The following is a 17,400-nucleotide window of genomic DNA, read 5'->3' as shown; positions in this document are numbered from 1 at the left end:
TGCTCCAGTTGCAAAGTGCTCAGAAGATGATGCTGCTCTAGTCTGTTGGTTCAAAAGCCGTGACTACACCTAGCTCCTGCACCCATTAATCCCATCGATCGCTTTGAAAGCACTGTGCTGCATTTATTGGAGACATCCAGGACAGACACAGCGACTGGTGTGATTCCACTGCATCGCCACTGTACATCCAATATTTGCACGGAGAAATAATCACTCTGGAAGGGATAGGCTCATGACATCAACTTCCACAAGTGCGTGCACCGGCTGCATCCTGCACTTTTATATTTTAATTTAAAGGGGAAATCACTTCAAAACACAGCTAAGTGCAGAGATTGAGACCTCTCCACATTTGGCTTCCATGTACTGTTCTGTCGATGGTCCCCGGTCTGCGTGATTAAATCAGAGATTCGGGTTGCTTTGCCATGTCGGAACAAGATACAGCTGCATTCAGCCCTATATCCTGCTCCATTCCAAACACTACATCAAAAGCAGCAGCCAACAGATCTTCTGAGACTGGGGCTCAGCGCCTCCCAAAAGCACACCCACAGGAAAGATTTCAAATGTAATTTCAGACGTCTGATGCAGTACATCAATAAAATGCCAGAACTGCTACATCATGCTGTACATCACCTGACAGTGAAGCCACTGCTCAAACTGCAACCCCAGCCCCAGCACAGAATCAGAGAATGGCTATGTCACTCAAGGAGGCCATTCAGCCTGTCAAGTCCATGCTGGCTCTCTGCAAGAGCATTTAGGTAATTCCACTCCCCTGCCCTTCCTCCATAGCCCTGCAAATTGCTTCCCTACAGGTGCTTATCCAATTCACTTTTGAAAGCCATGATTGAATCTGTCTCCATTATCCTGTCAGGCAGTGTATTCCAGACTGTAAACACTCACTGTGTAAAAAAGATTTTCCTAATGTCGCCTTTGATTCATTTGCCAATCACCTTAAATCTGTGTCCTCTGTTTTTCGACCCTTCATCAATGGAAACACTTTCTCTCTATCTCCTCTGTCTAGACCCATAATGATTCTGAACACCTCAATCAAATCTCCTCTCAATGAGCAGAAAGACAGTGTCACGTTAAACGTCCCGGCACTTGTTTTGTTTGTTCTTGGAGTCATTTTAACTTAACTTGCTGGGCGTGAAACACATGGGATCGGATGGGACATTGGTTTTTACACTCCACTCGATAACACTCTCCATTGACATCAATAGGAGAGTAAAGCCAGGCGGGGCCTAAAGCCACCTTTAGCCCCCTATCCTGCCAGCTTCCCAATGAGCGGGTTAGGTTAAAATTACACCCCATGGTGTTAATTTGGTTAATTCTTGGTTCTTCACGGACATAAATTCAACTAGTAATTGTTTAATCTTGCATGACAATAGATAAGGAGACCTCATTCATCAAATACAAATTGTGGGATTACTGTTTAAATGCTAATGTGGGAAGCAGGAGGTGCCGGAGATTTTCAAAATATGCAAACTGCAGTTGCCATCTTTCTAAAATGGGGTTTGCTAATCAAAGCAAATGAAGCTCAACTCCTTCTGTAGGTCAAGAAGTCAAGTAAAAGCAGTAGATTGCATTTATTATAGAACCTTTCATGTAAAAAAAAGTCCCAAGGTGTTTCAAAACAAAATACAGAGGAACAGAGGTGGGCCTTGGAGAGAGATTATGAAGGGAGATCAAAAGCTGCTCAAAAAGATGGGTTCTGCATGCACTTTTTACAAAGAAAATTAGAGACGTGTAGGGGTTTCAACAGGAAATTCCGTAGAGCGGGGCCAAGACAGCCAAAGCATCTAAAGAAAACTCCTTAAAGAAACCAAATACTTCTAATAAATCTCTTGTGTAGTTTGGGGTTTGGACTATAAGAACTTAAAAAATAGGAGCACAAGTAGGCCATTTGGCCCTTCCAGCCTGCTCCAATAAGATCATGGCTGATCTTCAACCTCCACCTTCCTGCACTATCTCCATATCCTCTGATTACCTTAGTACCCAAACATCTATCAATCTCTGCCTTGAATATACTCAACGACTGAGCATCCACAACTCCCTGGCTTACAGAATCCCGAAGAGTCACAACCCTTTGAATGAAGAAATTTCTCCTCATCTCAGACCTACATGGCTGATCCCTTATTCTGAGAATGTGACCTCCTTAGTTCTAGATTCTCCAGCCAGACAAAACATCCTTCCAGCAACAACCCTATCAAGCCCCCTAAGTATTTAATATGTTTCAATCAGATCACCTCTCATTTTCCAAACCCTAGTAAACATAGGCCTTGTCTATTCAATCTCTCCTCACAGGACAATCCCCCGATCTCAGACATCAGGCTTGTGAACCTTCCAAAGCTAGTACATTCTTCCTTCGGTAAGGAGACCAAAACTGTACATGGCATGGCCATAATTTTATCAGTGTGATGAGGGACCCGACAATGAGCCAGAAAGCCGGAGGCAACCACTCCTCAGCTGTTTGTGTGACCCTTAGCCACATTTTTCGGCCATCTGGCAACTAATTACAGTTTTTTATTTGTTCATGGGATGTGGGCATCGCTGGCTAGGACATCATTTATTGCCCATCCCTAATTGCCCTTGAAAAGGTGGTGGTGAGCCACCATCTTGAACCGCTGCAGTCCATGTGGGGTAGGTACACCCACAGTGCTGTTAGGAAGGGAGTTCCAGGATTTTGACCCAGCGACAGTGAAGGAATGGCGATATAGTTCCAAGTCAGGATGGTATGTGGCTTGGAGGAGAACTTGCATCTGCTGCCCTTGCCCTTCTAGTTGGTAGAGGTCATGGGTTTGGAAGGTCCTGTCTAAGGAACCTTGGTGCATTGCTGCAGTGCATCTTGTAAATGGTACACTCTGCTGCCACTGTGCGTTGGTGGTGGAGGGAATGAATGTTTGTAGATGGGGTGCCAATCAAGCGGGCTGCTTTGTCCTGGATGGTGTCGAGCTTTTTGAGTGTTGTTGGAGCTGCACCCATCCAGCCAAATGGAGAGTATTCCATCACACGCCTGACTTGTGCCTTGGGGGAGTCAGGAGGTGAGTTACTCGCTGTTGGGGCTCCCAACCCTTTAAAGGACAGGTGCCCCAAATGGAGGGCCAACAGCTCAGCAGTCTCAGTAGTGCCACAAGGAACAGTGGCTGCAGCTGGGACTGCACCCAGAAGAGAGGACATCATGGGAGCAGGCCATACTCCCAACCAGGTAAGTGGGGTCTGGAGGCACTGAGGCCAGTCAGGTAGGTGAGGGGGTGCAATGGGGGGAGGGATGCTGAGGACGGGGGGTTGCTGCAGGGGTGGTCATTGCCACCAGGGTCTCCTCCATGGGCCACAGAGTGCCCAAATAGCAGGGCTCCCCCCAACCTGAGCCCACAGGGAGGCTGCCAGGGTTCACAAGGCAATCTCCCCACGCTGTGGAGGGCATACACATGCCACTGGTAAAATACCAGCAGCGGCAGAAAGAGGCCCTTAATTGGCCACTTAAGTGACTCAATTGGCCTCTGGGCGGGAGGGTCATGCTCCACTCTCTCCACCACTAGTAAAATGGCCAGACAGCAGGAAGACAATGGGCACTCCAGCCCTACCTTCCCTCGCCATTTTATGGCCCCCCCCCCACCTCCAAGCCCATCTCCAGAGGGCTGCTGAAATCCAGCCCTATGAGCGTGTTTAGTTGCTAACTGACCAGTCCTTTTAAGACTACAATTCTTATGAATCCCAACTCCCTTTGAACTACCACTGGCTTCCATGTCTTAAGCTGTCTAGACCCTAAGCTTTGAAATTTCCCTCCCTAAGCCAGTCCATCTCTCTACCTCGCTCTCCTTCTTTAAGACCCTCCTTAAAGCATACCATTTTAGTCACCTATCCCAATAATCTTTGGCTTAGTGTCAATTTTTGTCTGATTATGCTCCAGTGAAACACCTTGGAATGTGTTCCTATGCTAAAGGTGCTATATCAGTGCAAATTGTTGGTGTACTACTCAAATCAGACAAAACTAGACAATTGTAGTTGGTTGTTAATCATTCAAAGGGCAATTGTAACTGACTGTAAATTTCAGGCTCCAGGTCACAAAATTCAATGCCTGGATATTATTCTTGTGTGTGGGTGGGATGTGGGCATCACTGGCTAGGCCAGCATTTATTACCCATCCCTAATTGCTAGGCCATTTCAATGAGAATTTTAAGAGTCAACCACATTGTTGTGGGTCTGGAGTCACATGTAGGCCAGACCGGGTAAGGACAGCAATTTCCTTCCCTAAAGGGCATTAGTGAACCAGATGGTGAACAATCATTTCATGGTCACCATTAGACTAGCCTCTTAATTCCCAGATTAATTGAAACCAAATTTCACCATCTGCTGTGGTGGGATTCAAACCCATGCCCCCAGAGCAGTAGCCTGGGTTTCCTGATCCAGTGACATTACCACTACACCACCACCTCCCCATAACAAAACAGGTCTAGTATCTGATGCCTGCTGTGCAGTGTGCAGTATGTGGGGAAACAAAAGGGAGAGTGATTAAAATCCAGATTTCAAGCAAACAGTTGGAAACAAATCATATCACTGGTAGTGTTGATGGTGGTATTTAATTAAAAACTCTTGTGCATGGTGCACTTGTAATTACAATGAAAACACCAGCCTATAGCCCTGGAATGCCAAAAGTCTGATCCCAGTGTGGAATTGGATGTGAAGGTTAGCATGTCAAAATTTCTACACTCCTGGTTTACTGGCCACTGATCGTGTGGAAGATCAGGGAGTTTTGCAAATCGTGCACCCAGCCCTCCGTGTCACACTCTCTGAGCTAAGTTCTCCTCTGGGATACTGCGGAGGCTGTAAATCTGAAATAAAAGCAGAAAATGCTGGAAATACTCAGCAGGTCAGGCAGCATCCGTGGAGAGAGAAACTGAGTTAATATTTTAGGTTTCTGATGAAAGATCATCGACCTGAAACGTTAACTCTGTTTCTCTCTCCACAAATGCTGCCAGACCTGTTAAGTATTTCCAGCATTTTCTGTTTCTATCTTTTCAAGTGAGGCTCTGTGTGGAATACGGTATCTAGCAATTTCAGGCAGCTCTTTGTCCGTGTACAATTGTGTTTCCTGGTTCATGATCTTTAAAATTCCTGCTCTTCATAGTCAATTCAAAAATATATATATATTGCCTTGAAAGAAGCTGGAGGAAATCCCAGGAACCCTGTGCTGCCAGACAGAGATTCACAGATTAGGAGCACAAGCCAAAGTTAGGCCTGGAACACCGTAGTCCTAATTCTCCGGCCCACGCACAGCTCGAGCAACGTTCCGCTCCAGAAGCACAACCTGACTCAATTTGCTATATACAAGGACTTATAACTAAAAAATATCACTGCAATATATTTCCCAAAAGCAGAATCTATATTTTCAGCAATTTCATAAATCACATTTGTCAAAATCGAATCGTATGGAACTATGATCCCAATATTAGCCAGCAGGTCAATTTTACATATATATTTCCCTGACCAGCCATCCTTGTGGGCTGTCAGTGTCACATGCCAATTTAGTGCCAGCTAGTGTTGAGTAATTAGCACTTTCATATGGTAGACTTGTGCCCCCTAAGAACTGCCTTGAGGTTCTCAAAGTTCACTTCTAAGCAAAAGAGATTTATATTTTAATTTGTTGATGGATTTGAACATAGATCCAAGGGGTGAAGAGGGTGAAGTGAATTTCCAAAGGTCCCTGCTGCAATTCTTGAGTGGAAAAAAAGTGCAGATTTTTTTTCCATTTTACTGACTTTCTTTTTTTTATTATTGACTGGTCTGCAATGTCAGATAATTACTACAGCTCACACCAACATCGACAGCATGTTTACTTGACTGTGGGAATCCCAGCGGCCCTGGGTAATGGGTAGCTGTGTCCCATCAGCCTTTCATCGTGCTTGCGTATAGTTGTCATTCTACAGCCTCTTTCAAATGGAAGTGCTGTGCTATGTGGCTGCTCTCAGTGCTCTGGAGGAAGGTCATTAAAGCAAAAGCTGGCAGTAAATGGTTAAAGTGCTCCAGTTTGAGCCAAAGAAGGGGACCGTGCCAGAATTTTATGTTGGGTGGGAGGCCCTGCCCACCGGCCGAAAAGTCAGTGGCGAGCCTGTCTCCACTGGGCCTGGACAGCCACACCGGGATTTTTGTTCCCCAAGCTCCTTGAGGCAGGAAGTCCCACCTAATGGAGCTGCCGGCCAATCAGCGGGCGGGCAGCTCTTAGTCCCAGCAGCGCCACCGGTGGCCACTGCTGGGACTACACCCAGCCATCGGAAGAAGATGAAGGATGGCCCCATAAAAAGGTAAGTTTCTGGGGCCTCACCAGGGACAATCAGCCAGGCCCCGGTGAGGCAAAGTTGTGGGGGTGGTGGGGTGGAGTGTTGTGCATTGGGGGCAGTTGCGGCTTCTGGGGCGGCCCTCCATGGGGCACAGGGTGCTCGATCAGGAGGACCCCCCCCCCCGCCCAGCCTGCAAGAAGGCTGCCTGGTTACCAGGCGGGGTTCCTGGGGCCTTTGGCAACCAGCCACTGAGAGTAAAATACAGGAGGAGGCGGGAGGAGTGGCAGTTTGTTGGCCATTTAAGGGCCTAGATTGGGCTGGCCATTTCTCACCGCCGCCCCATGTAAAATTGCAGCGGGGGTGGGAGGAGGTCAGGAATGACCCCTCCACCCCGCCTTCCCCACAGTCAATTTTACAGCCCGCTCGTTTGGGAGGGCTGTAAAATACTGGCCCATTTCTGCTTCCCATCTGTGGCATGGGTAGTACAACATTAACCAAAGTGGCATTCTGGGCTAGCAGAAACTCTATTTTCTTCTGATTCGCATTGCACTAATTCAACTGAAGGTAGGGCCAACCATTCACCCATCTCACCGCATCTCAATAAGTGCAATACAATTTTGTTTCTATTTTGTTTTCTCTTTTAACGTGCTTTCTCATTCAACAATCACGTTAACTTAGGTTGATGAATTCCAGTAATTTCCACACCCATGTTGTGGTATAAGAATCCATTCTCTATTTTGAAAATGGCGCAAAGACCGAGTGTAGTGTAGATTTATTTGAATGATACCTGGACTCCGAGAGTTAAATTATGAGGAAAGATTACACAAACTAGAGCTGTATTTCCTGGAATTTAGAAGGTTAAGGGTGATTTGATCAAAGTTTGTAAGATATTAAGGGGAACAGATAAGATAGATAGTGAGAAACTATTTCTGCTGGTTGGGGAGACCAGGACCAAAACATAGAGCCAAATCTTCAAGAGTGAAATTAGTAAACACTTCTACATGCAAAGAGTGGTAGAAGTTTGGAACTCTCTTCTGCAAACAGCAGTTGATGCTAGATCAATGTTAAATTTAAAACTGAGATTGAGGGATTTTTGTTATCTAAAGGTATATGGGGCAAAGGCAAGCGTATGGAGTTAAGTCACAGATCAGCTATGATCTCATTGAATAGTGGAACAGGTTCAAGCCCCTCCTGTTCCTATTTTCCAATGAAAAAATACCCATCAGAATGTAAATAATTGCATTTATATTGCACCTTATCATGCTAGGTGTCCGAAAGTGCTTCAAGGAATTAATGGCTGTTGTTATGTAGGTAAATGTGGCAGCAATTCTGCATCAAAAATGACCCCCAAACACAGCAAAGAAATGAATGAGCAGTTGGAGGGGAAAATGTTGGCCAGAATATTGGGAAAATTCTCTGCTCTTCTTTGAATACTGCCATGGGATCTTTGGCAGGCCCTTGGTCCTTGGTCCACAGTCTCATCCTGAGAGTAGCAGCTCCAACAATGCTGCACCAGAATCTCACCTTAGCTCAAGAGTTCCATTCCTAGTATGGGGTCAAGCCTATCACCCAGCAGAAAGAGTGCTACCAATGGAGGCAAGCTAAAACCTGACCAGTATCTTACTCAGTACATTGCAGCAACTCACCAAAATCTAATCAGATCAGATCAGCATCAATGTCAACCTTAGTCTTACATTTGGAATCATCTAGACCAAAGATTTACTAACATTTTTATATGCTGACCACTCCTTCAGAGATTCATTGCTCCCTTGCTAAGAAACAGTGTTATTACAAAGAACAAGGGCCTTATTTCCATGGCCAACATTACATATTGCTTAAGACTTCAATGGAAAATCAAATCAGACCAGATGTAAAATGGGCATCAATTTGCTATAAGCCTGTTTCATGCTATGAGCGATGACCAATTTCATCCCAACTAGACACAAATTAGTTGTCTAAGAAGGTCAAGAGTGGGATGAGCAGAACGAGTATGTCCATGAAGGATTTTTTTTGCAGATGAATTGCGTGTTCGCTAAGGTAAGGGATATTACTGTTGTGGGTCGGTTTGAGAAGACAGTCCAGTGGCAATCAGTAATTTTAATGATCAAATATAACTAGTGCCACTCTTAAAGATGGGTAAGTGCACAAGATGGGTATTACCTGATTCTTTGTAGAATGGACAACCATATGTTGAAACTGTTCCTTTAAAATTTATAAAACTCAGATTGATAGATTTTTGTTTGCCAAAGATACTAAGAGAAATGGGGCAAAGGAGCATATGTGGAGTTAGGTTGCAGATCAGCCTTGATCTCGTTGAACACTGGAATAGGATCAAGGGGCTAAATAGCCTCCTCCTGTTCCTATGTTCTTTTGCATCTGTGGTCTTGCTTGAAGATTCTTTGTTCTGTGCACCTGTTTGCTAGTATGGCTGAATTTTACCGTGGGCTTCAGTCAGGGAGAAAAGCGGGTCCCGAGCCTGCACTTGCCGGCAACGGAACCAACTTGGTGATTTTACCGCAGGCGGCCTTCTAATTGGCCATCTGTGGGCCCGCTGTCCAAGTGAGGACGGTGGGCGAACTCCTGATGCCGCCAGCCCAATGAAAGGGCCGGCAACTCTGGAGCCTCAGCAGTGCCATGGGAGAGGGCCTCCCCACATGTTGGGGGTGGAAATCACCCTACCCTGAAAAATGGCCTTTAATAGGGCCTTTAAGTATCAGTGGAGCGGGCAGACACTCCGCCTTACAGTCCACTGCTGGGAAAATTCCCCGGTGGTGGGACTGAAATGGGATGCAGTCTCCCTGTTATTTTATTGGGCCCCCCCCCCCCCTCCACGACCTTCATTCCCACCAACTGGCAGCTGGTAAAATTCTGCCATAATTTTATGAACATACACACGGTTTGAATTGAATTGTTAGAGACAGATTATGTGAGACTAGCGATAAACTGGAAATCTGAATACAATACTGAAAATGTTAGAAATGCACACTAGGTCAATCAGCATCTGAGAAAAGCTTTCCATGGACAGTCACACCTAAAATAATAACCTGCCTTTCTCTTCCAGAGGCTGAATGATCAACTGTGCATGTCCAGCCTTTAGGATCAAGAAACTTCAAGTCCATGTACAAGATTCAGTCTGAAGGGGAAGAAAATTGCATATGAAACCTGAGAAGGATTGAAATTACACCACAGATATTCTAATGGGAACTAAAACCACTGATATCATATTACAGGACAGTTTTGGTCTGACTGAGATTCCATGTGGGTAGACAACCAGCTATGGATGGTAGTAATATCTAATTAACCAAGGCCAAGATACCACTGGAACAATTTAGATGGATATTCCTTTCACTAATGCAGAATCAATGGAGAAGAAAGATGTCCTGTTTTCTTGAACAAGTGAAATGGTTTTCCTTTAACTACATCCTTTATCAGGAAGGCCATACTTAGAATAACACATCCCAATTTTGATCACCCATAATTCCAGTGGCACATTAAAGGAGTGTGGACAACTTTGAAGCATAGGAATACTGGGAACAGAAGTAGGCCTTTCAGCCCCTTGAGCCTGCTCCACCTTTCAATGAGATCAAGGCTGATCTACAGCTCAACCCTCTACCCCGGAACCCCCTATCTATGCCTTGCCATTTACCGAACCCCTACATTTAAATTGGCAGACCGACAGGAAACAAATAGAATTGTAAATCCATAATAATGTGTATCTACAAGTCCCGCTTTCTGTTCCAGGAAAGTAAATGCAGAGAGAAAGTGCCCCCTCCTCCAGCCCACCACAGTTACGCAGCTCACCTATGAAACGTAAATTGGGAAGAGGAGCGCACAAAGGCAATTCCAAAATCGGAACCCAAAAGAAAGCAGGCTATGAATTAATTCACACATGTTGCGCAAAACAATGTACCATTGTTTTATGAGGACTCTGTAAAGCAACTAAAATTGTTCACTTTAACAAGAGTGCGAGAAAGAATGTCTTATTTACGGAACACAAGAGAAGAATGAATTAGGAGCATGTACTGTGTTCTTAAGTCTTCTTTAAATGACAGCTAAAGGCTTTATATTCATAGTCAACACGAACACCAACTATTGTCTTACTTATCTACACTGCATGATTTCAGGTACAGGAATTTTCCTCACTGGTGTGTATCTGCTCTCTGTAAAGCCACATGCTGAGTGTGCCTCTCAAAATGGTTTTCTTTTCCTTATATATGCCTTATGATATCACCAATTGCATGAGTGCCTTGTATCTCAAAGGTAGTTTCTTAAAGGTGAAGTTACCACTGCACTACATGGACTTTTGATTTCAACATATTGAGAATGAAAGACTATCCATGTTGGAAGTTGCATTTGAGATAATGAGAGAGACAAGTGCAGAACGCCATGAAATAAAGAGTCTGCATTCCAGCTAATCACATCCTCAGTGCTTCATGTCCAATGAATTACATTTAAATTGTCAATGGTGTTATGCAGGAAAATGTACAAACATTCAAATCAGGAGCAGGAGTGGGCCACTCAGCCCTTCGAGCCTGCTCCGCCATTCAATAAGTTCATGGCTGAACTGATTACTCCACTTTTCTACCTACCCCCGATAACTTTCCACCCCCTTGCTTATCAAGGATCTATCTAACTCTGCCTTAAAAATATTCAAAGACTCTGCTTCCATTGCCTTTTGAGGAAGAGAATTCCAAAGACTCACGACCCTCTGAGAGAAAACATTTTTCCTCATCTCTGTCTTAAATGGGTGACCCCTTATTTTTAAACAGTGACCCCCTAGCTCGAGATTCTCCCATAAGGGGAAATATCCTTTCCACATCCACCCTGTCAAGACCCCTCAGGATCTTATATGTTTCAATCAAGTCACCTCTTACTCTTCTAAATTTCAGCGGATACAAGCCTAGCCTGTCCAATCTTTCCTCGTAAGACAGCCTGCCCATTCCAGCTATTAGTCGAGTAAATCTTCTCTGTACTGCCTCCAACACATTTCCATCCTTCCTTAAATAAGGAGACCAGTACTGTACACAGGACTCCAGATGTGGTCTCACCAATGCCCTGTACAGCTGAAGCATAACCTCCTTACTTTTGTATTCAAGGGTCTACCAACAGTAAATGAGATGACTGGCCAAGCAATCTGCTTTTAGTGATATTGATGAAGAGAAGAGCACTACTGCATTAATGACCATATTATCATTGATCAAATGTACCTAGAAATATAGAAAAAAGGAGCAGGAGTAGGCCATACAGCCCTTCGATCCTGCTCCGCCATTCATTATGATCATGGCTGATCATCCAACTCAATAACCTATTCCCACTTTCCCCCCAATATCCTTTGATCCCTTTCACCCCAAGAACTATATCTAACTCCTTCTTGAAAACATACAATGTTTTGGCCTCAAATGCTTTCTGTGGTAGCGAATTCCACAGGCTCACCACTCTCTGGATGAAGAAATTTCTCCTCATCTCAGTCCTGTAAGATTTACCCCGTATCCTTAGACTATGACCCCTGGTTCTGGACTCCCCCACCATTGGGAACATCCTTCCTGCATCTACCCTGTCAAGTCCTGTTAGAATTTTATAGGTTTCCATGAGATCCCCCCTTACTCTTCTGAAATCCAGCAAATATAATCCTAACCGACTCAATCTCTCCTCATACGTCAGTCCCGCCATCCCAGGAATCAGTCTGGTAAACCTTCGCTGCACTCCCTCTATAGCAAGAACATCCTTCCTCAGATAAGGAGACCAAAACTACACACTGTATTCCAGGTGTGGCCTCACCAAGGCCCTGTATAATCACAAGCAAGTCTCCTCGCAGCCGGGTGCAGCAATCAAGTCACTGGTACGTAAAATTGAGTGGGATATAAAATAGGTGGCTGATTCCATTCCATCAGTTTCCCACTGGGTGGTGGGGGTGGTGGAGGGTTGTGGGGGGCGGGGGGCGGTGGGGTGCTTGTGGGAGACGGATTTAGGTTAAAATCACCCACAAAGCATAAGACCTAAAGTCTGAGGAAATTCAGAGCCTAAATGTGTTTGTTGGGGGAAACCTGGCTTTAGATTGGTAGCTGTTTGTGAATCCTTGTCTCTTTATCATTATTGTATGAAACCAGTAGGAAATACTTTCTTTCCCTTATTAAACACTTCTTTAATATTCTACTTGTTTATTGGTAGGTCCTCTATCTATGTTGCCATGATTTGTTGTCTGAATGATATTTGAATCAATCAGGCTATTCAGCCCATTGTGCCTGTGCTGGCTTTTTGAAAGAGTTACAATTTGTCCCTGTCCTCTGCTTTTTCCCCACAGCAAATCTTTCCTTTTCAAGTATATATTCAATTCCCTTTTGAAGCTATTATTGAATCTGCTTCCACCATCCTATCAGGCAATGAATTCGAGATCATAACAATTTGCTGCATTAAATAAATTCCCCTCATCTGTCCCCTGGTTCTTTCGTCAATTATCTTAAATGTGTACCCTCCTGCCAGTGGAAACAGTTTCTCTTTAATTACTCTATCAAAAAGCTTCATAATTTTGAACACAAATGTGTGACACTTTCAAGTGTGACACTTCGAGATGTGATGGACTCTAGGACCATGACATTTATACATCGGAAAAAGGACAATGACCAGTTTTATTTCACTCTTTTTGGATGGAAGGAAATATTGTGCTGATTAAAATGCGAGATCTCAATGCTGAGGAAGGCTAGTGGGAACCTACATTTTGAGTGTAATTTTGGGTGATATTTTCAATTATTTTTTTCAGCAGGTGCTTGCCGAATTGCACTAGTTTCACATGTATTTTATTCACAGGAGTGCTACAAGGTTGGCAAAAGGTTATTGAATGCACAATAAGAGGGGAAATCAATGGGGCAAAGTCAAACATAATGGCACCCTGAAGGCATATAGTCCAACACAAATAAAGATAGTCATTAACATTAGCTGCCTTGTGTCATTAAAATCATCTCTTAATGGTATTGCATTGATGTTAAACGTTTGTGTTACATTTGCAAATGCAAATTCAATGTCAGAAAAATTTCACAAAATCTTATATTTAGTAATGGCTCTGTTTATTGTTCTGAAAATGGTTAATAAATTTTAGAGGCACTGTTCTGCAATCCTTGTTTATGTCAGAGTCAGAGCAAGGACAATGTTCATGAGAATAAAGCCATGGGTATCTGTTTCTATTACTTTCTGTGGATCAGTTAACAACGCTTTCTATAATAATTGAAAGTGACCTCTTGATTTACAAGTAAAATGTGAGCCTGATCCATCCCAAGCTGACTGACTGGATGGAAGCACAGGTCAGTCAAGCAGCGGTAACGTGTTGTAGCCCTATCTCCGCCCCATACTCCTTTCAAACATGGCTGGTACAATGGGATGATGGAATCATCCTTTACATCTTTTGGTTAAATGTAGTGGATGTTGGAAGGAAAAGCTTGGGAGAAAATAACTGGTCCTTTCACATCAAGAAAAAGCAAAATACTGCGGATGCTGGAAATCTGAAACAAAAACAAGAAATGCTGGGACCACTCAGCAGGTCTGGCAGCATCTGTGAAAAGAGAAGCAGAGTTAACGTTTCGGGTCAGTGACCAAAGAAGGGTCACTGACCTGAAACGTTAACTCTGCTTCTCTTTTCACAGATGCTGCCAGACCTGTTGAGTGGTTCCAGCATTTCTTGTTTTTATTATGGTCCTTTCACATCCTTCCTTTAACCAGTAGTTTTCCTCCCTGTCATCCTGAAAGCACAGGTGGAAATTTGGTGCACACATTTTTGGGCATACAGGGGACGCAAGGTGTGATCCCTGCACTTGAATGGTGAGGTGCAAAATGCCCCTAATATTGGGCTTCATTTCAATGGAACCACTGAACTGTGCCCGTCTGCCAGGGAATCTACAGTGAAGATCGGGCAGTTGCTGGTATCACAGAGGCTCTCAGGTAAATGAGGAAGGCTGGGCAATCAGGACTCAAGCCAGGTGGAGGTAACTGGTGCCTAGGTGGGGGACAATCGTTGGCCGGGGGGCAATTGATGGCCATGGGGGAGTAATCATTGGCCATGGTGGGAGGGGGGAGGGGCTAGTGATCGTTGGTTGGGGTGGGGAGCAAATGTTGGCTAGAGTGGAGGGGCGGAGAGAAAGCTGAGGAGATTGGTGGGCAGTCAGGTGGCAATCGAAGGACAGGGATCTAATCATTAGCCGGTGGGGAGGCCAAGGGGATCGATGGGCGGGGACAGGGAGCAGCCTCCATTATTTTAATGTGGGGTTGGGAGGAGCAACCCTGCTGCTGCTCCAAAATCAGGGAAATATGGGGGGTACCTCCTGCCAGTTAGTGTCTCGTTGAACTTTGCAAGCTCAGCACGAGACGAGTGAAGCACTGAGACGTTTGATAAGCTACAATGAGTCCTGCGAGCAGTGAAGGTGTTAAACTGAGTCTGCCCTCTCAGGTGGATGTAAAAGATCCATGGCACCTTTTGAAGAACAGCAGGGAGTTCTGAGCCAACATTAGCACTCAGCCACTTACACCAAAAAAAAAGATTTATTTTTGGTCATTTACCTCATTGATGTTTGTGGGATTTTGCTGTGCGCAAACTGGCCGTCTTGAAGCACTATATAAATGTCAATCCTTTCTTTGTTGTGTGTCTATGTTTAAGCTATCGTTCATGTCTGGGGACCCTTAAGTACCAACACACTCCTGCACTGGATGCTTTCCATGACCAGTAAACACCTCATGGTTTAATCTTTCTCTGATTTTACCATTTTGGTTTAATTGTACTACTTTTGGTAGTGGGTTTTGTTTAAAATCAGCTAGGGGTGAGTCACTCTTTCACGCCTGAATTTTAGTAGTGTATCTATTTAGGGAAATTTAATGGTAGCTAATCAAATACCACCAGCCTATCTCAAACTAGGACCTCTTGGTTTTGGCAGTGTAGCAGCCAGACTTAGTAAGCAGGGGGGGTAGACTTGAATTGTACATTGCCAAGCTGAAATGCTGGTACAGAACTCCAATGTTAGGGACCTTTCAAAAGTAATTTATTGTCCCTCAAACTAGAATCTCTTCCACATGTGAGTGTACCTTCACCATACAGACTGCGATAGTTCAATAAGAAGGCTCACCACCACCTTTTGAAAGTCAACTAGCGATGGGCAATAAATGTTGGCTCATATCGCAAGAATAAATATTAAATTAAAAGTACTGCTTCTCTGAATACTTTTTTTTTGCAAGTGCCATGTTTGGATGGCAGACAGTTTGGGAACACGAGTTGTCATCAGGTTAGTCTGGCACATTACTGCAAGGGTATCATTCTCCATTTGAGAATGAGTTGATAATGGGATGGATTTCAGATCTAAATTAATGAGACCACTTCATTACCGGTTTCTCAAGTCTCTTGAGACTTTCTCAGGAACCTGGATGGTATCACAAGAACGTTTTAAAGTGCCCAATGTCATCTTCTTGGCTTTCCGGACTCTCGTTTGCAAAAGTAGAACTGCTGCATCATGTAGACACAATTCCTGTTTTCCATTGCAATCCCTCAAGATATACGAAATGGGAAAGAACAAAAAGCTGCTTTCTCTCCCCATATTAACCATCAGACCCAATGGCGCAACCTTAAAGAGAAGTATTATCAAAAACCAGTCGACTCAGGCAAGGTTTGGTTCCCGCGGCCCACAGAGAATTAATCTCTCAGCAGTACAGAATCTTGTGAAAGAAGCAGTGAATCCTTGATCAATTAAACATTTAATTTTGTGAGCTGGAAAGAGTACAGAGATCCATGGCAACGAGTAGACATCACAAAGCCTGAGTTTATAAACAAATCCTAAAACCGAAAAGAAAAGTTCCCACACAAGTAAGCTAAGCAATGCCCGAACTGTCATAATGGAATGGCAGTAAATCTTGTATTGGGGAGTATGAGCCTCTTTGAGGGAGTTACATGTGCTGTGGATTAAGGGGAACCGGTGAATGTATTGTACTTAGATTTCCAGAAGGCATTTGATAAGGTGCCACATCAAAGGTTGTTGCAAAAAATAAAAGCTCATGGTGTACGGGGTAACATTTTGGCATGGATAGAAGATTGGCTAGCTAACAGGAAACAGAGAGTAGGCATAAATGGTCATTTCCTGGTTGGCAAGCTGTAACGAGTGGTGTGCCACAGGGATCAGTGCCGGGGCCTCAACTTTTTACAATTTATATAAATGACTTGGACGAAGGGACCGAAGGTATGGTTGCTAAATTTGCTGATGACACAAAAATAGGTAGGAAAGTAGGTTGTGAAGAGGACATAAGGGGGCTACAAAGGGAAATAGATAGATGAAGTGAGTGGACAAATATCTGGCAAATGGAGTATATTGCGGGAAAGTGGGAAATTGTCCATTTTGGTACAAAGAATAAAAAAGCATATTATCTAAATGGTGAGAGATTGCGGAGCTCTGAGATGCAGAGGGATCTGGGTGTCCTAGTGCATGAATCACAAATAGTTAGTATGCAGGTATAGCACGTAATTAGGAAAGCTAATAGAATGTTATCATTTATCGCAAGGGGAATTGAATACAAACGTAGGGAGGTTATGCTTCAGCTATACAGGGCATTGGTGAGATCACATCTGGAGTACTGTGTACAGTACTGGTCTCCTTATTTAAGGAAGGATGTAAATGCATTGGAAGCAGTTCAAAGAAGGTTTACTAGACTGTTACTTGGAATGGGCGTGTTGTCTTATGAGGAAAGATTGGACAGGCTAGGCTTGTATCTGCTGGAATTTAGAAGTGTAAGAGACGACTTGATTGAAACATATAAGATCCTGAGGGGGTCTTGACAGGGTGGATGTGGAAAGGATGTTTCCCCTTGTGGGAGAATCTAGAACCAGCGGTCACTGTTTAAAAATAAGGGGTCGCTCATTTAAGACAGAGATGAGGAGAAATGTTTTACTCTCAGATGGTGGTGAGTCTTTGGAATTCTCTTCCTCAAAAGGCGGTGGAAGCAGAGTCTTTGAATATTTTTAAGGCAGAGGTAGATAGACTATTGATAAGGGGCTGCAAGTTTATTGGGGGTAGGTGGTAATATGGAGAAATCAGTTCAGCCATGAACTTATTGAATGGCGGAGCAGGTTCAATGGGCCAAGTGGCCTACTCCTGCTCCTAAT

General features: G+C 44.1%; 1 protein-coding gene across 2 annotated transcripts in view; it reads right to left on the bottom strand.

Moving 5' to 3' along the window:
• The window catches only part of apc2 (APC regulator of WNT signaling pathway 2), a 193,718-nt gene that overhangs the window by 105,584 nt on the left and 70,734 nt on the right, over positions 1–17,400 (bottom strand). The window lies entirely within an intron of this gene.

The sequence above is a fragment of the Heterodontus francisci genome, chromosome 36 (assembly GCF_036365525.1).
Source record: "Heterodontus francisci isolate sHetFra1 chromosome 36, sHetFra1.hap1, whole genome shotgun sequence".
Taxonomy (NCBI): domain Eukaryota; kingdom Metazoa; phylum Chordata; class Chondrichthyes; order Heterodontiformes; family Heterodontidae; genus Heterodontus; species Heterodontus francisci.
The sequence above is the reverse complement of the archived record's forward strand: the minus strand, read 5'-3'. Positions and strand labels throughout refer to the sequence as shown.